Source organism: Hemitrygon akajei, chromosome 23, assembly GCF_048418815.1.
Source record: "Hemitrygon akajei chromosome 23, sHemAka1.3, whole genome shotgun sequence".
In the NCBI taxonomy this organism is placed as follows: domain Eukaryota; kingdom Metazoa; phylum Chordata; class Chondrichthyes; order Myliobatiformes; family Dasyatidae; genus Hemitrygon; species Hemitrygon akajei.
In genome coordinates, this window is record NC_133146.1 from 32,643,668 (window position 1) to 32,669,183 (window position 25,516).

The 25,516-nt window shown below is 40.7% G+C and overlaps 1 protein-coding gene across 2 annotated transcripts in view; it reads right to left on the minus strand.

Moving 5' to 3' along the window:
- LOC140715310 (cGMP-dependent protein kinase 1) overlaps positions 1-25,516 on the minus strand; it is a 779,820-nt gene that overhangs the window by 753,269 nt on the left and 1,035 nt on the right. The gene's annotated exons all lie outside the window — the stretch shown is intronic.

Below are 25,516 nucleotides of genomic sequence, written 5' to 3' on the forward strand. Positions count from 1 at the left end.
CCTGTACCTAATAAAAGTAGCCATTGAGTGCAATGGCTAGCTGAGGACAAGAATGTGACAGATTCGATAGATCATGGTGGATGTGAGTTATCCACTTTGTAAACTAGAAAGGCAGAACTTGTTTCAGGTGGCTAGGAAATGCTGGTGTTCTGAGAGTCTGCGTTTCCTTGTGTGCTAATCAGAAGTTGGTAATAATCAGGCATCACCACAAATGAGGAAACTAATTTGTATTTTCATCTCTATTAGAAAAATGTTGGAAGGAATGAGTAAGTCTATTTTGTGACATTAACCCTTGGTTTCACCTAATCTTACCTAATGAAGAATATGCTTGTCTTAGAGAGAGTGCCACAAAGATTTTGACTGAGTTCTACAAATTGTTCTTTCAGAACCCATATTCTCTTTGGTATGTGATTTGTCTGCAACATATATCATTTGTAATGAACTTTCAACCAGATGCCCAGAGAGCAATTACCCTAGAAAGTCGAGAATGAGAGTAACATAATCAGTGTACATTCAGCCAGTAAGAAATAGAGAAGCTGACACAGAAAGTCAAGGGAATCCTACTTCTGAATGTTTTTTTTCTGTTTATTAAGAAATGAAATTTGACACATAGTAGTGTCGATAACTTCACTCACCTGAACTGATTCCATAATCTAAGGATTTAACTTTCAAGGACTCCACAACTCATGTTCTCAATATTATTTATTTATTACAATTATTATGTTTGTCTTCTTTTGTGCATTGTTTGCTTGTCAGCCTCTGTGTAAAGTTTTTCTTTGATTCTGAATGTCTGCAAGAAAATGAATCTCAGGGTAGAATATGGTGACATACATGTACTTTGATAACAAATATACTTCAATTAGATTTTACCTGAATATAAAATTATTAGGAGTTCACTGACAATTATAAAAGATCAGAGTTGTTAATCTTTGGCAGAGCAATTTTAGATGGTTTAATTTACACTGCACTGCTGAAACCTAAACACAGAGGTCTCAAGATCAGGTAGGCTTCTGACAGGTGAGAAGTATTGAGTTGCTCCCACTGATCAGCAAATAAAATAAAGCAAATTTTACAACTTACACAGAGTGAATCAAAGATTAACTAAGTTATCCAATATGGAAGAAGAGTTCAGAAGATTAAATTTTCAGCCAAAATGATTAAAGAAAACTCCAAGATGTAATACTTTAAATTATAGAGCGCAGAAAAGAGAGATGGCTTCTATGAAGGAAAATGCTGCACAGATACACAAGGACAAGTGAACGTCCTGCGTGTTTGATCTAATTCCTGACAGCACCATTGCCCAAAACACTTTTACAAATATTAATCTTGCTTCAAGTCTTGGAAGTGTAGGGTCATTTTGTTTCAATGCTACCTTCTACAAGACATTAACAATTGATTTTTTCCCCCATTATCACATTGATTTTTACACAACAGCATGAGATTCAAGCACCAGTCTGACCGGGGATAATACTTCCGCCATATCAGTGCATGACATCATGACTGTGGTTGCTTCGACCTGCCTGTGCCATCTTCAACCCTTCCCTTAATCACCTCCTTTATTTATTTCTTGAGATACAGCACAGAAAAGACTGTTCCGGCCCTTTGAGCCGCACTGCCCAGCAACCCGACTTAACCCTTGCCTAACCATGGGACAATTTACAATGAGCAATTAACCTGTCAACCAGTACATCTTTGAGGAGGGGGGGGGGGAACCAGGACATCCGCAGAAAACCCATGCAGTCACAGGAAGAACATACGACAGCAGTGGGAATTTTACCCAGGTTACTGGTACTATAAAGTGCTGTGTTAACCACTACACTGCCGTGCTACAAATGGTTAAATTGATGGCCGTAGCACAAAATCTTCTACCCTGTTTCAAACTACATTAGAAGTGGCTAGTTTTTAATCTCATGGAGACATATTTTTGCACCTTTGAACAATTCTTATTTAATAGTGACATGGAAATTAACAATGAGATAAAAAAATCACTACATTGTATTTTGGTCTCGCAGCTAATTGTACTACAGTACCATTCAGTCATCCATTACTTGTGAAGCTCTTTGAAACATTCAAAGGAAATGATAAAGTATTACATAAATGTACTTTTTTTCTCTTTCAACTCCTTTCATTCATTGTTCATGAAAAATCGCTCTTGTCAAGAACAAAAGGTAATTAATAATAGGTTTTCTCACCACTGACAAGGTTATAATGCTTTCTCAGCCACACGTATCCAACTTCATACCACAATGGAAACGAATGACAACCAATTAACAAACTGATAAATTAGGTTTCAGTTCCTTGATACGTGCCAAATAGACAGAAGACCAATACACATTACTGTCCACAAGACTGGGATGGACATTATTTAAAGGTGATGTATCATTGAAGACTTACAACACGTCATAAAGTGCAAAATTTGCAAATGGATTGATTGCCGGGGTTTACAACTAATGCAATTTTCATTTCTATTGACTTCAAAGAATGAATTTGCAAAGTCTGCTCTTCCTTCAGTTTAAATTAATAATATAAATTCCCTAAAGTGTAGGAGAATGATGGGAAATTTGATAGAGGTATATAAAATTATGAAGGGTATAGCTATGCAGGCAGACTTTTTCCACTGAGGTTGTGTGAGACTACAATAGAGGTCATGGGTTAAGGGTGAAAGGTGAAATGTTTAAGGGGAACATGAGAGAAAACTTCTTTACCCAAGGGTGGTGAGAATATGGAACAAGCAGCCAGCAGAAATGGTGGATGTGGGTTTGATTTCAACATTTTAGAGAAATTTGGATAGGTACGTGATGGAAGAAACAGGAAGGATTATGGTCTGGCTGCAGGTCAATGGGACCGGGTAGAATTTTAGTTCAGACTAGATGGGCCAAAGAACCTGTTTCTGTGCTGTAGTGTTCTGTGATTCTATAATTCAGGAGCCATGATCAGTTGTGAGAAGCAGCCATGTTCATTATTTATTCAGGTAAGGAAACATTCTATGAAACAATTTAAAAGTACATTTGCTTCACATCCTCTGGTGGGTTTCTTATAAACTTTCTAACTGTTTCCCTACTGGTGATACCCCACTTTTTGTTGTGAAAGGTACTTACAGAGACAGCAGGCAAAGGCATGATTTAATTATCATGAATTAATATCCTACAACTGTGCAATGCCCAATTGCCATCTTATCCGATTTTCCACATCCCAAGTCTCTCAAATCATATTCGTGAAAGCACTTAAACAACCAACAGCAAGAGAGGGGTGGTATTTGCAAAGTCTTTCACCTCAGATTTTACATCTGATTGAAAAATTGAAGGATATCAGAAATAAGACACAAAATATGTCAAATGGTTACTTTTTCAAAGAAAAATTTGGCCAATATTGTCATAAACCGTATCTTTTATATTTAAATCAACATATAGCAAGTGAACAATAAGCACAAAATGTTGCAGAACAGGTGGCATCTACAGGTCGAAATGAACAGTTGACACTTTGAGCTAAGACCCTTCACCAGGTCTGGAAAGAAAAAGGGAAGAAGAATGAAGAACAAGCTCCTCACATCATTCCCTTTCATTCTCCCTCCCCTCCTGTTTCATTCTGGCTTTCACCTTCTTACTTTCCATCAGAAGGGTCACGGCCTGAAATTTGGACCGTTCATTTCCCTCCATAGATGCTGTCTGACCTGCTGAGTTCCACTGGCATTTTGTGTGTTACTGAGAAGAAGATATTTATAAAAGAAGAAAGAAAAATCCAAGATGGTGCTGAACTGCAACCTCAGTTGAGTCAATGCTCTGATTTTGTTGGTTTTAAAATTTTTTATGTTTGCAAGGATGGTTTTGTAGACAGAGAGGGAAGTTAGGGGACTGGTTAGGGTTTAGACCAGGAATGGGAGGAATTAAAGATCAGGCAGGAGTCCAAGTCTCCACTCCACATTTGAAATTCAGTGATGTGAACATTTTTGGGCATGTTATGTTGACACCAGATTATGAGGCAACTCTTGAAGGCTGCTCCCCAGCGAACCGTCTGGGGTGCTGCCTTTTAACACAGGTGACTCATTTCTCTATGTGTTTCGGTGAATCTTGACACTAATATATTTTTAAAATTTTATATTAATCATCACCTTTAAACTTGAATCAGTGGAAGCAAGTGCAAGCCAACCTTACAAAACACTAACCATTTGCCTTCCCCAGCCCACTGACACAGAGGTATCCTCATGTCCAAGGTAAAATCATATGAGATCCTGTCTTGTGACAACATAGCTTTTGTTTTACCACAGGCAACACGACGATAAAATCTCTATTGTGAAGTGCATTCTATCTCACTTCCTTAAACTATTTAATTGACGTGAGTATTCGACATGAAAGTGAAGCTGTGACAAAAGAATAATCAATGTTAATGGACATTTGGTGAAAGGAAGATTGGGTAAGAAGTGACAAAGCTATTTCTTAAAACCAGAATTGTGACTAAGTGCTGAGCTACATCTTATCCACAGATGGGCTAGGAAATGACAAAGAAACAACTTTATTCACCATTTACAGTTACATGTATTAGGAATTTGCTGTGGTGTGTTGGCATGATATCGAACCAAAAAAAAAACACCAAACATTCAATAAGTATAAAGAATAAAGTATTACATAAAGTTAGAGGTTACAGCAAAGATATGGAATAAAATGTGCATAAATATATAAATACTATCCTTTATTTACAATGTAAACAGTATTATAAAAAGTGGTTTACATTGCATTGTAGTGATTGAAGTAATAGATGGAGGGGGGTAGGGTGGGGCTAAGAGAATGGTTGATCAGATGATCAGATTAACTACTGGACGAAAGAGACTTCTAAGATGGTGTGAAGTTTTTGTCTCAACATTGCTACAACGCTTTCCAGAGGAGCTTTTGGAAAAGGCAGCTTTCTGGGGAGGTAGTGCCCACAATCATTTTTCCTGGCTGCTTCTTTGTCCTGTACACATTCAAGACCTGCAGTGATCGTAGACTGTAGCCGATGACCTTTTCTGCTGACCTGACAGTTCACTGTGGTTTTTATATATCGTGAGAGGATGCTGCACCAAACCAGACGGTAATGGCTGATGTCAAGATGCTCTCTAATGAGACGGGTGGGTAGGTAGTTTATTTTCACTGCTCCCACAGGGGTTCTCTGTATCACTGGTGCAAGGAGCTGAGGTTATGAACACAATCTTGAATGCTCCTTTCCTGCCTTGTGTAATCACAGGCCAAAAATGCTCAGGAGTTAGTAGCAGTGTTGCCTTTTCTCAAAGGGCTTGATTAGGTACCCGACTTCAGCAGATATCAACTGATTTCCTAATTGAAAACTTGTGCCTAAATTCAGAATGTCAATCTAACAACCTTCTGCATTTAAGTAGCACCTTTTCATAAAATAAACTGACTTAGAGTGCTTTACAGCACTGTTACTGGACAAAATGTGACACCGAGAGGTGTTAGATTGGGAGACCAAAAGACTGGTCGAGGAGGGTTTTTTCACTTTTTAAAGGATGTGTGAACAGGATGAGGAAGGTGAAGACACAAAATAAATTTTGGAAGTGAATTCCAAAGCTGTGGGCTCAACAAGCTGAACATTCAACTGCTGGAGGAGGATGATGAAAATGAGAGATGCATAAAACACCAGAACTCAAAATCACAGTGACATGTGAAGAAAAGGATGAGGATTTCAGGTGCAAAATATTTTCTGTCAAAGAACCAGCATTGGTCAGCAAACACAACAGTGATGAATGAACAGGATTTGTTGAAGACCAGGAAATTTATACCTAAGTGAAACATATCAACTCGAGAAGGCAGTTATCTGCTCATCTAAGATCCCTACCAGCAGGTCATGCCATCTTCTCACAGATACAGAAGCATGGAGTCCCATACGGCCAGGGTCAAGAGCAGCTTCTTCCTTCGACAATTTGGTCTTAGAATCAACCAGCACAATCCTAATTGTTACAGATTAGCAACACTATTGCCGCCTTGGTCACTTGACACTAAAATGGATTTTTAAAAAATTCTAATTGTGTTCTTTCTTGTAAAAAAAAAAGAGCAAAATGTGTTAAATACTATATGTTTTTCTTGTGAATGCTGCCACAAGTAACCTTTTCATTGCAGCTGGGCACATAGGCACTTGTGCATATGACAATAAACTCAAGTTTGAAATTTAACCTCCCATCAACTGTTCAATCCCAAACATATAAAATGCAATCCTCAAAATAATTTGAAGTCCTAAATAAAGAATGCAGAGCAATTTACTATAAGGGTGTGAACAAATGTGACAATTTGTGCAGTATTTCTATAGGACAGGAGCATCGTGTGTTTGGAACAGATGATTTCAAACAAAAGTGACTGACACAATCACTTCCTCGGTGGAGATGTGTGTTTCAGTGACATGCTTAAGTCCTTATTAAAGAGGAGCATTATTTAGAACAAAAATCCTTTCAACCCAAATCCCATTTCAAATAAACGAATAGATAGAATGATAGGATTCTAAGAAAACCATACACGGGGAGGAGAAATAAGAAAAATTCAGTGAGAAATTTCTACAGACAACAACGAATACATAATATGTATAGAGATTTCTTTATTCTGATAAAGTAGTAGGATGCATGTAAGCTGTATCTTCATCCATACTCAAATAATCCTTACTCAATAAATTAGCTGGAATAACAACCAAGATCTGTTTTTAAAAAGCTCACCATCTGGCACCACAACAGTGAACAGCCGTATGATCCCCCGAAAGATGTAACAGAGTGCAGACTGATCCAGCCAAATGACACACATCACCGAAGCGGGAGTTAAAGCTAATTTAATTTATTTTGGGGCAATTGCAAATGAAATTGTCCCAACTGGTGAAAGGGTTAAGAAAAAGAGGACTTAAAGGGAAGGTTGGGGAAAGGAGTTGGAGTAACACGAAGAAAAATCTTGAATGCACTGGCGGTGGAAACAAATCCAAAAGGGAACTAACTGGGTGAGTCACTGAAAGGAAAAAATAATATGTAGGGCTATGAGTGGAACTCACTCAATTGTCCTTACAGAGCACTGGCATGGATTCAATAAACGAAAGGCTGTAATATCTTCCTAATTCTACGAAGCTTAAGCAACATAGTCTATGTTACCATGTTACCGAGTTTCTACATTACTCCTGAATAAATGTGGAGTCAAATCCAGCAGTGGGTAGCGAGGAGCCATATCTGAAAGTCTGGCTCTAATACTTGGCCTTCACATTACTTAACAGTGTAAAATGTCAGACCACATTTTTTTAATATAAAATCCACAGGGAATTCACACAGTCTTAAAACATTTTAAAAGAGAACCGCTAAGACAGCAGTCTGGTGAAAACATAAGTACTTTATTCAGTCAGTACAGCCCAAGATGCACCTCACGAGTTATCATTTAGTACACCCAAGTTTATGCACCAAAAGGCATTTTTCTCTCATTTTCTATAAACTCAATAAATTAACCATTAAAAATGTAGCTGAAGGTTCTGAAGCTCCTGAACCTTCTTGATGATGGCAACAGTGAGAAGAGAGCATGCCCTGGGTGATGGGGGCCCCTGATAATGAATGCTGCTTTCCTGAGACAGTGTTTCATGTAGATGAGCTCAATAGCAGCGAGGCCTTCACACATGATGTACTGGGTCACATCCACTACTTTTTGTGGATTTCTCCATTCAAGGGCACTGGTGCTTCCATACCAGGCTGTGACGCGATCAGTCAATACACTCTCCACCAACATCTAAAAGAAGTTCATCAAAGTTTTAGGAGTCATGCCAAATCTTCACAGACTTCTAAGAAAGTAGATGCCCTGCCACACTTTCTTTATAATGGCACTTACATGCTGGTCCAGGACAGATCCTCTGAAATGATTACCAAAGAATTTGAAGTTGCTGATCCTCTCCACCTCTGATCGCCCAATGGCTCATGGACCTCCCGTTTCCTCCTCCTAAAGTCAATAATTATCTCCTAGATCTTGCTGGCATTGAGTGAGTCAGATTATAAATCTATATCTTCTATGCTGATTCATCCCCACCCTTGTTTCAGTCAATGACAGTGGTGTCATCAGCAAACTTGAATATGAGGGGTGATTGATAAGTTCATGGCCTAAGGTAGAACGAGTCAATTTTAGAAAACCTAGCATATTTATTTTTCCAACATAGTCCCCTCCTACATGTACACACTTAGTCCAGAGGTCGTGGAGCATACAGATCCCTTCTTTGTAGAAGTGGTCCACAGCAGAAGTGATTGATAAGTTCATGGCCTAATGTAGAAGGAGATGGCACCTTACATCTTTATAGTCGTCCTTGATTACACTCTACGTCAAGCTACCAAAGATCATGACAAGCTTGGTTTTACCATAAAACTAGAATGAACCAAAAGGGTCAGAGCAGTTATGCTCACAGATCTCGATTTTGCAGATGACATTGTCCTACTCTCTGACCAGATGGAGGAAGCACAGCAACTACTGACAAAAGTGGAAATTGAGCGCAATAAAGTTGGACTTGACCTAAACGCTAAAAGGATAGAGTACATGGCGTTCAACTGTGACGAAGGTACTCTCAAGACCGTAAAGAATGATACTATTGAGAAAGTCTTGGACTTCAAGTACCTCGGGTCAAGAATGATGAATTCGGAGAAGGACAGAAAGATACGGAAGGCGCTGGCGTGGAGGGCTATGAATGACATGAAGGAAATCTGGAGGTCGAACCCGACCAGAGGGCTCAAAAAGAGGATCTTCATACCAGTCATAGAGTCCATTCTCACACGGATGCGAGATGTGGACACTCACCAAGACCATGCGAAAGTCACCAGATGGTTGCTATACACGAATGCTCTGGATGGCTCTTGACGTGAGCTGGCAACAGCACATGATGAACGTCCAGCTCTATGACGACCTACCGATGCTCACCACTAAAATCGAGGCGAGAAGACTGCAACTAGAGGGGCACTGTCTATGCCACCCTGAGCTACCTGCCAGCCTAGTCATCACATGGGAGCCCAAGCATGGGAGGATGAACCCTGGGCGCCCTCCCAAGACCCAACCCTGGGTCAACACGCTCCTAGAAGATAGCGGTGTGGCTAGTATAGATGAATTGAACACACTGATGAGGGAGAGGGAGGAGTGGAGAGTCTGTCATCATGCCTGACACTGGACCCCTAGGCCTGAGTTAACGTAACTAACTAACTACTCTAAGCCACTGACTTATCAATCACCCCTCGTATGGCATTGGAGCTGTGCTTATCCTCACAGTCATAAGTATAAAGTGAGTAGAGAAGGGGGCTAAGCATAGAGCCTCGTGGTGCAGCAGTGCTGATGGAGATTGTGGAGGAGATGTTGTTGCCAATCTGCACTAACCGGGGTCTGCAAGTGAGGAAATTGAGGATCCAGTTGCACAAGGAGGTATTAAGGCTTAGGACTTGAGAGCTTATTGATTAGTGTTGAAGGGATGGTCGCACTGAATGTTGAGCTATAGTTGATGGTTCCCAACCCTTTTTATGCCATGGACCAATACCATTAAGCAAGGGAGCCATGGACCCCAGGTTGGAAACCCCTGATGTATCTTTGCTGTCTAGATGTTCCAGGACTGAGTGAAGAGCCAAGGTAATGGCATCAGCTGCTCATATGTTGTGACAGTAAGCACACTGGAGTGGATACAAGTCATTTCTCAGGCAGGAGGTTCATATGTTTCATCACTAACCTCTCAAAGCACTTCATCACAGTGGATGTAACTGCTACGGGACGATAAAGACGACAGTGGATCAAGCAGATGTTTGCAAAAGTCAGATGAGGAATTAGTCACATGAAATCTTGCCTTTATTTAAGGTACAGGGTTAATTTGGGGGGGGCGGAGTGGAGATACATCTCTACTGTGCCAAAGGAGGTGTAAAGCACTCCTTCCCTCCACTAGCCAGCAGGTTACTTTTGGTATTGTGTAGCATCTGCTTAGCCCCCTAATCAGGGTCATGTGAAGTCATAGGAGCAGGTGGTAGATGGTCGTATGAGCAGCTGGTGCAAATCAGAAATCCTGGTTATGCGACCACTGGCGCCAGTCTCTGAATCTCTGAAAAGTATTGATAATTTGGTCTGTGGTCACCCGTCTTGTAAATACACTGCCTAGAAGAAAATGGCAAAGTTCTTGCTTACATCATCTGACACAGCACATAGTGATGACGATGATGACGACGACGGGATTAATAACTAGAAAACATAACAAAACTCCTTGCTTTACAGATAAACCACAGCAAAAAAAAAAAACCTCCAAAAATTAATTTGTTCATTTAAAACAAATCAGATAGGTGCAAAACATGGCTTTAACCCTTTATCATCCATTTGCATTCAACAACCACCAACTCACCTCCACACAACGTACAATGTATTGGCACACGTTTTGGCTGCCAGTTGAACAATTGCAAAATGCTTCACCTTGCATCTCAAGTCTGCATAAAATACAAACACTATTGGGATGAAAGGTCCTAAATGTAGACATCTTGGACATCCTTCTGTGGTGTCATACAGCTGTAGAGAAAAGAGGTCCAGCTTTTTGCTAAATCCTGACTGAGGACCCGCACTCTCAATTTTCTTTCCTCTTTCTCTTAAAACTCACACCAACAATGTATGCACACAAATAATCACTATGCCATTGCAAGTAAGTTCTGTATGAGGGAAAGCTTACTTAACACTCTTCTCAAACAGGTCCACTTGAACAGTGAGGCATCACCATCCAGTCCAATGTCACGAGGTCCATCATAAAGTGAAAGACAAGAGCAATCAAGAATTCTGGCAACACACAAAATTCTAAGGAACTCAGCCGGTCAGGCAGCATCTACGGAAAGGAATAAATAGTTGTCTTTTCAGGCTGAGACCTTTTATCACGAATGGCCTTGGCCTGAAACACCATGTTTATTCTCCTCCATAGATGCTGCCTAACCTGCTGAGTTCTTCCAGAATTTTGTGTGTGTTCCCTGGATTTCCAACATCTGCAGAACCTGAACGGTAGAACTTTGTCCAAGGACCAAATAGCCTATTATCTTTTCTAAGGATTACACCTTTACACAAGTGCAAAAAAGTAATTCAGTTATTGCTGCCAAAGATAAATGGGATGACTAGCAATGGGATGATGACAGAGGGGAAGAAGCTGCTCCTAAGACGTGTGTAAGTCTTCAGGCTCCTGTACCTCATGTAGGATGGTAGTAATGAGAAGAGGACACATCCTGGGTGGTTGGGGTCCTTAATGATGGACGCCACCTTTTTGAGGCATCACCCTTTGCAGTGTCCTCAGTGGTGGAAAGGTTAGTGCCCATGATGGAGCTGGCTGAGTTTACAACCCTCCGCAGCTTTTTTTCCAATCCCGTGCAGTGACTCTGCATACCAGATGGTGATGCAAACGGTTACAATGCTGGCCACGTTATCTGTGTAGAAATTTGTTAGAGTCTTTGGTGACATGCCAGATCTCCTCAAACTCCTAATTAAATATAGCTGTTGGTTGTAATTGCATCAATATTTTGGATACTGGGATAGGTCTTCAGCGATGTTGATACAAAGGAACTTGAAGCCCCTCAGGAAGATGAAACAGTGTGGAACTTGAAGTAAGGTTGCACCTTGCACCCTTCACTCTGTAACTCTAACTCATGGTTTATGCCGTCATATTCAAGCCTCCTCTGAATATCCAATCCTTCAACCTCCAAGTATTACATCTTCCCTCACTTATATATCCTATCACATAAAAGCCAACTGTCAGCATCTCCTTGCTATCAAGAAGTGATATATCGTGTCATTTTGGTGTCAGTGTGTTCATTTAAGTTCCACTCTAGAGTCACAGAAATGCAGGGAGCCTGCAAGATTAACTGCTTTTCAAAGCCATCATCCTTAGGATTTGCCTCACTGCTAGAGATGCCAGAATTAGGATTGTTTGCCTTCTCTGAAACGCTGTCGAGTTAAGATGAGACCCCACTCACAAATAGGCATGAAAGATCCCAAAATAGTATCTCAAATTAAAGCAGGGCAGCTTTTCCCCACTACCGTCCTAAATATTTACCCTTTAACAACATTACTAGTAACAGATTATCGAATGATTTATCCCCATTTCTGGTTGTGAGGGGCAACCTGCATGCTGACTGATTGCTTGGATTTTCCTTATTAAGAAACTGAATATCTTTCAAATACTGTGAAGTCCTTAGATTGTGAAGGGCATTAGATAAATGTAAATCTTTCTTTCCACAGGTTTTAAGAATGTAACTACAAGACCCAAGCACTCCACTCCAGTGACGGAAACAAACAAGACCTGCTGCTTTATTTTAATAATTGATTTTAAAACAGATGCCAGAGGAGAAATAATAACTAAGCTCTGGCAGATTTAAATAGCTGAAGCTAGTACTTGGAAGACTATTGGTTAACTCTAACAGAGAGATCAATCCTAGGTGCATCTTAAATATATTTAACTTAACATCAGCCACATATTTTGGGATGAGTGCCAGACGTTCATTAACTATGACATTGCCCATTTTGCACAAAAGCAATTAGTAAATTTCAACAACTGCAATTAGCTCTTACATGCCACTTTTAAGATTTTTAATGTTAATATTAAACAACTTTGTGTTCATGGTGTTAAATAAACTAGTGAAACAACTTCCATTCAGGTTACAAGTAATGGGAAAGCCGAGAATTGTGCTTAACTAAGAAGCTTTGCTTTATTTTCAAATTCTTGACTAAATACTTACTTTAAAAAAATCTGGATTTTAAAGTTTTCCAAATCATTTTTCAACTTAAACAAAATAAGGAAAATGAGAAGCTTGCCAATGTGCATACTTGCTTGAGATCTTGTACAGTAATTAATGTGAATACTATTTCTAGCTGTTGTAATCTCTCCTCCTTTCTCTAACATACCGACACAATAAATAGATCAAAAGATATGCAGACTGAAAGTAGATGAGTTGTGGGGAGTGAAAAATTAGCTTTGTTGAGGAGTAACACCTCTTAAGGCAACTAGTAAAAGCCCCTCCAAAGGCAAAGGTTTTTCTTTTGGAATACTGAATTAATGATTTTCAGCAAGGTCAATGTTCATTTCCCCCTTCTCCTTCCAATTTTTTTTCCCCTGGATTTATTATCTCAAGATAATAAAATAATTTCTTGGAACTTGGAAACTAGAACCAAACAGCTTTGGAACAAAATCCTACTCTTCATCAGTAGTTTTGTGTTGAAGTTCATTATAATGCAAGTTCCTTTTATCCTCATCCCAGTTCCTACCTTCACATGATCCAACTCCTAAGATTTTGCTTCTTCTCATCTAACTCCACCTTTATTTTAGGGGATAGGAATGTGATCAATGATTAACGTATGAGCACCAGCTTCCAAGGCCACCTTGATTATATTTTCTCTAATAAAGACTGTCACAACTGTGCTGATGGTGTCACTTTCCATCGTGCTAATGGTGAATCTTTCTTAATCTTCAAATGGAAACTTCAACACACCATTGTTGTTAAGGGCATTGGCCATGTTGTTCCTTTGGACCCTCATCTGAAGATCAAGGCCAATCTTCTACCTCAGTGCCATTACCCTGCATTGCCTTCATATGCCTTGTTTCCCTTCAGAGATAAAAATCTATCAACCTCGTCATGAATATATAATGATTGAGCCTCCAGAACATTCTTCAGTGAATTGTAAGATACACCATCCTCTTGGTGTAGCAATTCCTTTGTATTTTTGTACAATATAGCTGACCCTCTACTTTGAGACTTTGATCTTGGGATCAAGATAACCACAGCCAAGGGAAACATCAACTCTGTTTCCTCTGTCAAACCCCTGAAGAATTTTGTATGTTTCAATGAGGTCACTGTTTATTCTTCTAAACTTGGGAGTACAGTCTGCTTAATCTCTCCATGTACAACACAGCCATCACTTTTGGAATCAATCTTGGAACTCCACTTATCCGAAGATATCCTTCTTCATGTAGAAGATCAAACTACACTCAATATTGCAAATGAAGTTTCACCTGGGGTGACGTTGAATTGTTATTGAACAATACATGAATACAGCCAAACGTGGCACTCGGGGGCTGAGGTGCAAAACACAGTACCAACAATCACACTCAGCACGAGGCATGCATCAGATAGCAAACACACACACAAGGTATCAGTAAAATACAGTCACAGAAAATATGTACAGTTCAAGACCCCGAGTCCATGAATGTTGCAGCAGTCCGCAGGCAAACACAATACAGCTTGTCGTCTGCTGACTGAACACTGAGGGGCAGCACCATCTCTCTACTGGTGGCTGTAAGCAGGCAACACCCGTGGATTGCAGCATAGTTGTTGCTATGACTGAGGACATGCAGCTCCCCCGCCAACTGCCAACAAATCCGTGAACTGGATTTACAGCGTTCCACATTAACAATGTCCAACAGGGTCCTGCGATCACAAGAAAAGTGACTAAGACGATCACTCGCTGTTAGATTGCACACCAACTCCTCTGACACCCCTCTGACGCAGGCAGCAGCACAATCTGCACCAAATCTAGCTCCTTCAGCTTCTCAGCTGATGAGCAAATCACTGATTGGGTAGAACTGCAGTACTTTAAGTTCTTAATGTCCAGCAGGGTCTTGCAATCGCAGAAAAAAGGACAATTCACATTTTGTTCACCCTGTAGAAGCCGCTGTGATTGAATGCACTGTCGTCTTACATATAGTTAGAACAATAGTCTCTATTCTCATACTCAAATCCACTTGTAATAAAGGCCAATGAATAATTTTTATTCCCAGTTGCTTCAGTAACCTGCATATCAAAGTTCAGCGAATCGTGTAAAAGAACAGGAATGAAGTTTATTCCATTTCTCACACTTACACTGTCACTCCTTCCCCTCCCTTCCAGGACTATAGCCGGATCCTCCTTATCCTCCCCTTCCACCTGATCAGCTCTCACATTCAGTGCATCATCTTCTGCATCTCTGAAATCTCCAATGTAATGTCCACACTAAAGCACACAACCTCTTCCCACCTTGCACTGAAAAGGGATTGTTCCCCACCTCCCAATAGCCCTGTCTCCTGTAGCTCACTTCCACCTTCCAAGACACAATTCCACTGCACTCTCTCCTGGGGAAGGAGACTTCTTTGTAGTTCGTTAATCTTAGCAGACTGGGGACCCATTTTGTGGAGCATACTGTCTGTCGGTCTCCAAGCATGATCTTGAGCTTTCAATTCTTCACCACTTTCTCACTAAGCTCTCTGCCCTTGACCCCTCATTCATACAAAAATTAGTCTTTTGTACTGTGGCACTTGACAAGTGTTCCAAATATAAAACTGTGTTCAATTATTTCAGGTAAGCATCCCGCTGTTCCTAATTACACATCGTTTTCCACTTGTCCCATTACCATCTACATTGTCTTTTTATCATTTAATCTCCCTTCTATTTTGTTTTACTTCTTTTCCATGCACGTCTCCTTTGCTCTGTGGCCAGAGAACCCCCCCCCCCCACCCCCACCCCCACCGGGCAGAAATGGCTAACATGAAAGAGTATAATTTTAAGCTGATTGGGAGGAAAATAAGGGTGATATCAGAGGCAAGTTGATTTTTTTTTTAAAAAGTGGCACCTGCTAGGGGTGGTGGTAGAAGCAGATACATTAAGAACATTTAAGAAAATCTTGGATAGGCACATGGAGGGCTATGTGCAAGGGTAGGGTTAAATTGATATTAGAGTAGGTTAGATGGTCAGCATCACATCGTGGGCCGAGGGGCCTGTACTGTGCTCTAATGTTCTACGTGGAGCTTGTTTATTCCTTTCAGGTGAAAGATCATTGGCCTGAAATGCAAACTATTTCTCTGCCAAGCTACTGCCCAACGTATACAGTATTTCCAGTGTTTTCTGCTTTTATTTTAAATGGGAAGTTGTATACAGTGGGAGACCAGTTAGTACTTAGGGGGCACAGACTTGCACTGTGGACAAATATGCTCTTATATGAGTTACCATGACCAGGAAGACACAAGGTGAAAGAGTGGTGGAGGTTCATTGTGTCGTTCAGAACAATACTGAATTTCGATTACTCTGGGTCTGTACTTGCTGGATCAAAAAAACAAAGAGGAATCTTACTGAAACCTATCGAATATAAAAAGAGTGGACATGGAGAGGATGTTTCCTAAAGTGAGGAAGTCCTAGACCCAGAGGGCACAACGTGTCCCTTTAGAATAGAGACGAGGAGGAGTTTATTTAGCCAGAAGGCAGTGAATCTGTGGAGTTGTAAACACAAAGTGCACTGCAGATGCTGTGGTCAAATCAACACGTACAAACAAGCTGGATGAACTCAACAGGTCGGGCAGCATCCGTTGACTGCTCATTTCAATGGATGCTGCCCGATCTGCTGAGTTCATCTAGCTTGTTTGTATGTGTTGAATCTGTGGAATTCATTGCCACATCCTGCTGCGGAGGGCAAATCATTGAGTACATTTGAAGCGGAGGATAATAGGTTCTTGATTAGTGAAGGTATCAAAAGTTACAGGGAGAAGGCTAGAGAATGGGGTTGACAGGGATAATAAATCAGTCATGACGAAATGTTGGAGGAGACTCGATGGGCCAAATGGCCTAATTCTGCTCCTATGTCTTATGGTCTTATGAATAAATGCAACAAGGAAAAAAAACAGGGTGATTGGGAGAGAGTTCGAGTGGGTTTCATTAGGTTGCTTTGACAAATGATAATTGAAAGAGTAAGTAGTTGTAAGATTGTTAACTGCATTAAGCAGAAAAACAAAAGGTAGCAAAAGTCAGCGACCAGCCCAAAGTTCAGAATCCAGCAAAAGAAATCCAAGGAAAACAAAATCAAGAAAGGAAGTAAACTGTGAAGCAAAGTGATGAGAAATACAAAGCTGGACAAAACGAGTACATAATGAAGACAGTTCAAATTTACTGTGCGCTTCTTGGAGAATGAGGGTGAGGAAGTGGTTATGGGGAAGAACAGTATCAGAAGAAATAACAAATAACCCATTAATAGTGATAGTTCTTCAACATCACTAGAGAATAAGTATTCAGTTAATTAGCTAAAAGCTGGCAAGTCCTCTAACTAGATGGCTTACAACCCAGGATCCTAACTGAGATACATTGATGGTGATCTTCCAAGAACACTTAGATAACAGAGGGGAATGAAAGTATTGAAAAACTAATTAATTGGATACCCTTAGTCAAAAAGAATAAGAGGCAAAAAGCAATTGATAAAAAATTTAGTATCAATTGTCAAGGAGGTAACAGCATAACATTTGGAAAGTTATAATCTAATCAAGCAGAATCAGCAAGTCTTATGGTGAGGATATGCCTGACAGTTCTATTAGAATTCTACGAGATAGATTTGAACAGAGTGGAACTATTACAGATAAGGTCACAGAGCAGTACAGCACAGAAACAGGCCATCCAGTCCAACCAGCATGTGCCAATCTACTTTTCTGCCTTGTTCCATCTATTCTCACCTGGACCATAGTTCTCCATATCAGTCTCATCCACGTACCTCTCCAAGCTTCTCTTAAATGTTACAATTGAACCTGCATTACTACTTCTCATGGCAGCTCATTCCTCACATCACCCTCTGAATGAACCCCCTCAGATTCCCGTTAAATATTTCACCTTTGACCCAAAACCTATGACCTCTAGTTCCAGTCTCACACCACCTCAGTGGAAAAAGCTTGCATGCATTCACTCTATCCATACCTTCATAATTTTGTCTACTTCTATAAGATCTCCCCTCATTCTCCTGCACCCCATGGAATAAAGCCCCAACCTATTTAGTCTATCCCATAACTCAAGTCCTCAAGCTTCAGCAACATCGATGTAAATTCCACCCACATTCTTTCAAGCCTATTGACATCTTTCCTGTATGTTGGTGATGAAAACTGCATATAATACTCCAGATTTGGCTTCATAATACAAGTTCAATATAACAACCCAACTCCTGTTGCTCAATGCCCTGATTTATGAAGGCCAAATGTGCTAAAAGTCCTCTTTATTTATCTGTGCGGCTGCTTTCAAGGAACTATGGATCTGTGTTCCCAGGCCCTTTGTTCCACCACACACCTCTTGCCCTACCACATAATCGCTGGTTTAAAGGCTTTAAATCACAGTACTGATAAACACTGCAGAAGGTTGTACTCCGCCAACTACATCATGGGCGCAAGCCTCCCCATCATCGAGGGCATCTTCAAAAGGCAGTGCCTCGTGAAGTTGGCATTCATCAAGTAGGACCCTCACCATCCAGGACATGTCATCTTCACATTGCTACCATCATGGAGCAGGTACCAGAGCCTGAAAATACACACTCTATTACACAAGCGTGGCAGTGGACAAACCCAGTGCAGAACACAGGCGTGGAGGCAGAGTCAGGAGGTGTTATTAACATAGCAAGCACAGAGTCAGTATCCAAGAGCAATACTAGACTTAGAACTGTCAGTCCAAAGAACCATGAAACAAGGTTACTCACACCAGAGTCAACCAACAAACTGGCAGCTCCTTGTTGTGGTCACAGGGTTTTTATACTGCATTTGCCAATGGAAAGCAGGTGTTTCTAGTTAGTGGAAGCTGGGAATGATTGGAAACTAAACGAGGTGATTGAGGCCCAATTCCTGAGGAAAATAGCCAGGTGGGCGATTGCTTAAAGGGACCATGACACACTGAGTGTTTTAGGAACACTTGTTCCCTCCGCCATCAAATTTCTGAAAGGTCTGTGAACCAATAAGCATTTCCTTGCTATTTCACTCTCTTTTTTGCACTGTTTAATTTTTATATATTGCATATTGTAACTTAAAGTAATCTTAATGCATTACATTGAACTACTGCTGTAAAACAAATTTCACAACATATATTAGTGATAATAAACCTGATTCTGATTCCTGTTTTTTTTTATTTTAAGGGGTTTGAAGTATAAGAGTAGCAAAGTCTGATTAGATCGTACAAGACACTAATCAGGCCACAGATAGAGTAATGTGTAAAGATTTGGTTCCATTATTTAAAGAAAGGTATATTGTCATTGGAGGTAGTTTGGAGAAGGTTCACTGGGATGATCCAGGTATAGGAGGAATCTCTTATGAGGATACTTTGAACAGGTTTCGTCTCCACTCACTGAAGTTTGGGACTCAGTGAGAAATTTATTCAGAATGTAAGATTGTTATGGGGCTTGACCAAGTGAAATACTGAGATGATGTTTTCCCTTCATGGGGGATTTTGAGTCCAAAAGCCAGTCTCAGAATAAGGGGATGAGCATTTCAGATTGAAATGAGGAAGAATTTCACCTTTCGAAGGCTTGGAAGTATTTGGATCTCCCTGTTCCAGAAAGCCATGAAGCTCGAACCTTTGAACTCAAAGTTGATAGGGCTAAATTTCTAAATCAGCAAGAAAATGGAAATTTCTCGAGAAAGGAAGTGAAGTTGATGAGGAAAATTGGATCAACTGTGTTTTTATTGAGTGATGTAACAGTCTCAATGGATGGAATGGTCTATCCCCATTCCTCTTCCTTATAGTCTTGTATCTTTGTCGGGCAAAGGACCCCTTTTTGTTCAATCCAAATATGAGAACAAACTTAAACATAAAAATAAAATCCCAGGTTAACCGGGACACAGATTAAGTTCTATCGCACTCCGTTGATCATAGCATTTAACATCATCCTCGAGAGGAAACTGACTGTGTATCTGCAAGCAATACCAAGGTCTTCACCTGGTTTAATGGCCCATCTCTGTATGCTAACCTTAATTTATGTCAAGTCATGGCTAGCTTTAAAACTGCACTCTGCCTATTGAAAACTGGAGTGAAAATATTCAGTCTCTTTCAAATTAAGCTTAGCATAGGCAAGACAGTGCAGTGGATCATCAAATAACCCTTTCGGAACCAATCCCAATATTAAGCAGCAGAATTTTAATTTGCGATCTACACAGAATTTTGTTCAAATATATCGCAAAGCCATGTCCATGCCAGCCTGGGTGCTGAATGAGAAATTAATCCGCCTTGCAATACTTCAATGCAATTAAATAAAAAGTCAACATAAAATGTTGTAGCATTAACGCTATTCTTAATGGTCTTTCTAAAATGATGCACTATTATGGGTGATAAGAAAATTACAGCTGAACAACTCAAATGACTCCAGCACAGATTCCTTTCAAAGGATATATCTACTATCAAATTAATAATCCATTAGAAGAATTTCTGGAAATACCATAGTAAGATAATGGTGCTGTAATAATGCTGTGTAGCAATATACTGTATATAGTCAGCATAGAGATTATATGTTACATTTTTATTGTCTCATAGCTTTTAATTACCATCCTTGGTTTATAAGAAAAGAGCTTTGCACAATTGGTGAATATAACTGATCATACAACTGCAAGTAATCTTTCTGTTTAAGACTTCCAGACTGCATTTTGTCCATGGATTGTTCTTGCTGTGCACTTCTGCCCTTGAAAGCTCCCTCAGACAAAAGGGTGGTTTCAAATATCTCCCTTTAGTACTTCCTGACAAGCTCTTCCGATTGAAATCAATAAGCACATGAGCAGCTTGAAAAATCTATTTTCTAATTGCCGAGCAAGACTGAAAATTCATGTCCAACGTTAACATTTGCTGTCGAGAAGTGTTAATTGAATGAGATAGGAATGTGGATATTCATTTGGACGTAAAATTACCTCAAAGTTCCAAACACTCAAGATTCGCCGATGTAATTTTACTTAACTTGATATTAATTGGTGTTAGTTTTTTCATTGCCAAGCGGTCTGGACTGACGTTCCAGAGAAATCGAGTTCAAATCACATTGATACAGGGGTAGAATTTAAATTCAGTTAGTTTCATCACCATATTTTCATTTACTATTATCTTGTCCCTGCTACTGTTACTGATTTAGTGAATTAACACCATGTATGGAAGAAAAACTGCCACCCTTAAATGACCTGGCCTTTCTTTCTGACTCTAAAGCCACCAATTGTCAACAACTCTTAATTAATGGCCTGGCAAGGTAGTCCATTTAAGGTCTCATAGGGAAGGACAATAACAAAGCAAACACCAGAATAAGGTAATCTATTTCATGTACTTGGTTTGCTTTCCTTCAGTTTTGAGGTGTGATAAAATTCTTCATTCATTAAATTCATTAATGAACGATTAATATACAATTAATTCATTAAATTGTACAAGCTTGAATTGTTTGCTTACTAGTTTTGGCTCAGTTTAGGTATGATTCTTCAGTTTTTGTTGGTGTTTAACAAGATCATTTTATTTTAGGGTACTAAAAATACTTCATTCAAAAGAAGTGTCAACATTCAGTCTCTACAATTGCATCAAAATCAACAATAATTATACGAAGGGTGATTGATAAGTTCATGGCCTAAGGTAGAAGGAGTCAATTTTAGAAAACCTAGTACATTTATTTTTCAACATAGTCCCTCCTACATTTACACACTTAGTCCAGCGGTTGTGGAGCATATGGATCTTGGACCTCCAGAAAGTGTCCGCAGATGGGTGATTGATAAGTTCGTGGCCTAAGGTGGAAGGAGATGAGTTATACAGCTCTCGTTACATGCACATGCAGTTCAACTCTGAGTGATTATGCATTGATAGGACACAAACCTATCAATCACCCCTGATGTTATCAACTTCAAACTTACTGCATAATCACTCAAAGAGTTGACCTATATGTGCATGTAACAAGAGCTATATAACTCATCTCCTTCTACCTTAGGCCACAAACTTATCAATCACCCCTGCTGTGGACAGCTTCTGGAGGTCCAAGATCCGTATGCTCCACGACTGCTGGACTAAGTGCGTAAATGTAGGAGGGGACTATGTTGCAAAATAAATGTGCTAGGTTTTCTAAAATTGACTCCTTCTACCTTAGGCCACGAACTTATCAATCACCCCTCGTATACTGTTTCAGAAAAAAATACTTTTTTTGAAAAACAGCTTTGTTTTCTTTCATATAATTGTAAATATTTACAATATACATATATATACATATTGTCCTGCTTAATTCTATAAGTCTAACTGGCCTGTTTTGTGACTATAACACACACACAGAGCACCCCACATATAAAAAGGGATGGGTCAGTCATCACACATAGCATTCTTAAAGCAAAATGAATAACAATATAATCAGTATAACAACTCACCAGCTACAATAGCACCATCCAAGCCCATGACTTTGTCATCAAGGAAGACAAGTGCAGTAGGTGCATAGGAATTCCACTGTCTCTGGATTCCCTTCCAAGTCACACAACATCCTGACTTGGAAAACACTATTGTTTCTTCATTGCCACTGTGTCTAAATCCTGGAGCTCACTACCCAAAGCACTGCCGGTGTACTTTCATCGGAAGGGCAGCAGCAGTTCAGGAAAGAAACTCACCACCGTTACTTCAAAGACTGCTGATGAAAGGGTTGGCTTTCCCAGCCAAGTCCATATCAGAAAGGAGGTTTGAACCTTTGAGAAATACATTACAACTTGCACACAAAGTTACGCAGCACATTGACATCGGAGTGTACAGGAATGCAACAACTAAAAAGGTGATGGGATGGACATAACAAAGGGATGGGATATCCCTTTTAACACAAACACACAATGCCCAAATCTCTAACATCTTCAGACTGTGCTTTGACTCATGATGGGATGGGATAACAAAGATGGGTGACAAAACCACAGGTTTGCTTCAAAGTGAAATAGTTGTGTGGCTGTGGAGAACGACTGGTAAGCAAAACTTACTACATATATTCACAACCTTTGCTGAACACTATTTCACTTACTAGGGCTTGATTTAATTTCATAAAGCTAACTTGGATGTGGTGATCACTTGGACTCCTTCCATCCTGAATTGAAGGCGCTATTCTCAATACCATTCTAAGTAACAATAGTTTCTTCTTGTCATGATGTATTGATTTTTCTAACCATTCAAACATAGCTAGTCTTATTTGTATTTTCACTCTTTTTACACTATCAATAAACTGCTTGAGTTACACATATTTATGCTTGAGAATACAATTGGACCAGAACTGGTGGGCTGTCACACAGTGCTCGTTACCACAGTCCAACAAAACCATCCCGAGCACCCTGATATTGGAAGCTCCACTTACTGTACATATTTGATCACCAAAGGTGGTTAATTCCAAGAGAACTGTAATGGTGACATCAATTCTCAGGTTACGTGGAACAATGCCTTCACTTGTTTAACTCCACTCTGGTTATAGAATGGGCAAATGAGTGGAATAGAAGCAAGGCCAAGGAATATTGGTCATTCCATTCAATGTGTTCACTTTGATTGAGTCAGAACTTTCAGCACCCCTTAATTTCCTCACCCCTTAAGATGATTCTTTAACACTAATTCTCAAAAGTCTTGACATCCACGACAACATTGCTGCTTTTTAAAGCCCTATATTAGATATAGAACCTTCCTGTTTAGGGTTGTTATAGCCGAGAGGTGGTAGTGGGGATAAGCTCCCGCAAACCACTAAATGCTCACAATGGTGTGCGTCAGCATTGAACTCGACATAGGTCTGCCTTAGGGACTCCAGCTCAAGATTTTTCTTTGGAGTTTACTCCCGAAGCCTTCCCCATGCGTGGGTATAATCGCAAGGCAGCGAAGGTTTGAGATCAGAGCTTTCCTTCTAGATGAACTGCCAACCACGGCTGACGAGCCGCAGCTCTCCAAGGCGAGTTGGTTTGAAGGTGCCAATAGCCCCTGACAACCAAGTCTAGCTCCAGGCCTTCACACGTGGCGTAGCTACTAAGCACGGCGAACCGTTTCCAATGACAGAAAGACGGGTGACTGGCGCCTTAAAACCAGTCGCTCTGAGCAGATGGGGCTCATCAGCTGTGGTTGGCAGCTCATCTAGAAGGAAATCTCTGATCTCAAACCTCCACTCCACTGTGGCCATACCCAATCACAGGGAAGGATTCCGGAGTAAACCCCAAGGAAAAAATCTGGAGCTGGAGTCCCTAAGGCAGCCGTCCGGTGACTTCAACGCTGACTGGTAATTCCTGCAACGTCACAGGTGCCAAACTGTGAAGATCTCCGCCAGTCCTTTGGACTCATCAGCTGCGGGAGAAAGGGGGCCTGCTACAGGGTCAAGTTTGTTTTCCATATTGCACTGCCCTGGCGAGCGTATCACATCGACAGCTGAGACGTAACATCCATGGTCAACACCGACTAAGGGAGGGCCTCAATTGCACAACGGTAACATGAATTAACTCAAGCTTTAATTAAAGCCTATAATGGATCCTAAACCTGCTCCGAACAGGTACAGCTTGTTTTCCCTCTGCGTGATTTCCATATAATTCATGTTTTGTGCGCTGATTTGACCCTACCCAACTGCCGGTGATGCAGCCACTTGTGCAGATGACAACAAACTTTGTGTAGATATGAAAAAAAACGTTCATATTTTGCTGTGGGGGTCATGAGTCAAACCAGAGTCTGAAGATGTTAGAGATTTGGGCATTGTGTGTTTGTGCTAAAAGGTGTGGGAACTTGCCCTGTTTGTGAGGAGTGTAGAGAGGGATGCTAATTTGCACCTGAGGGGGCAAAAAGACATTTTGTGTATTTGCAACTAGGGGAAGAAGCCATCGGTGCAAGGGTGAGGTTAGGGTTGCGTATTCTAAGACAGGCTCTGGAAACGTGCATGTATTTGAGCAGTGGAAAGAAGGTGATCTGAGTCTTTACATGTGAGGTCCAGGTCAGGAGGGATCCCGAGGTTGGTTTGGAAGGACGTTTTAAAGATTTGAAGATAATTGAAATCCGTGCCTCAGACACGGTCCAGCAGAAAGCGCGATCGGAGTTTCGCTTGGCCGCCAGCCTGTAACACTCTCCCTCTCTTTCCGGGAATGGCTATTACTTTCCGATGCGCATATCAATTATTTACCACCAGCTTTAGCAACAGCAGCTGTCTCCGGAAACGTTGCAAACGCGCTGAACTCCGACCCAACCAGACTTTCAGTTGCAAAGAGATGTACTTCTTTTCCAGCTGTCACGTCCTCCCATCAGCACCGGCAGGTTTAAGAGGCTGTGATGGACTCGCCAAACCTTCCCTCGCCTCTCTAGGGACACATGCCATTAGCTGTCTGTTACCAGCCGCTCCCTGCTCCAGGCGCTGCCTTTCCAGCCTGATGGTCAGTCAATAAAGCGTCCTTAAATTGAAAGTGACTTTATCTCCTCCGCTGAGGGCCAAACAGGAGGCGACCCTCCGCAGACTAATCCTCCTCCTCAACTGCGAATACTTAAGCATGAGTTAACCTGTCACTCGTCAGCACACCGACGATTAAAAAAAAACCCCAACACGTGCGCGATAATTGCAGACTTAAAGATTATGCCTGTAAAAGATTCCAGATTTATTAAAAGGTTGAACTGAATGAGGAGGAGGCTTTTCATCTCTTTGCTCCCGTGATCATTCGAATATCAGTCATATCTCCACTTTTAAAAAAAAAGTCGGATTGATTAGATTCTATCGACCCTGACAGTCAGATCCGGGAGTATTCGCTCCCCGCAGCATTGCTTGGTCGAAATATCCCGTTCGAAGCGTCTCCATAGAATTGAAGTGTTCTG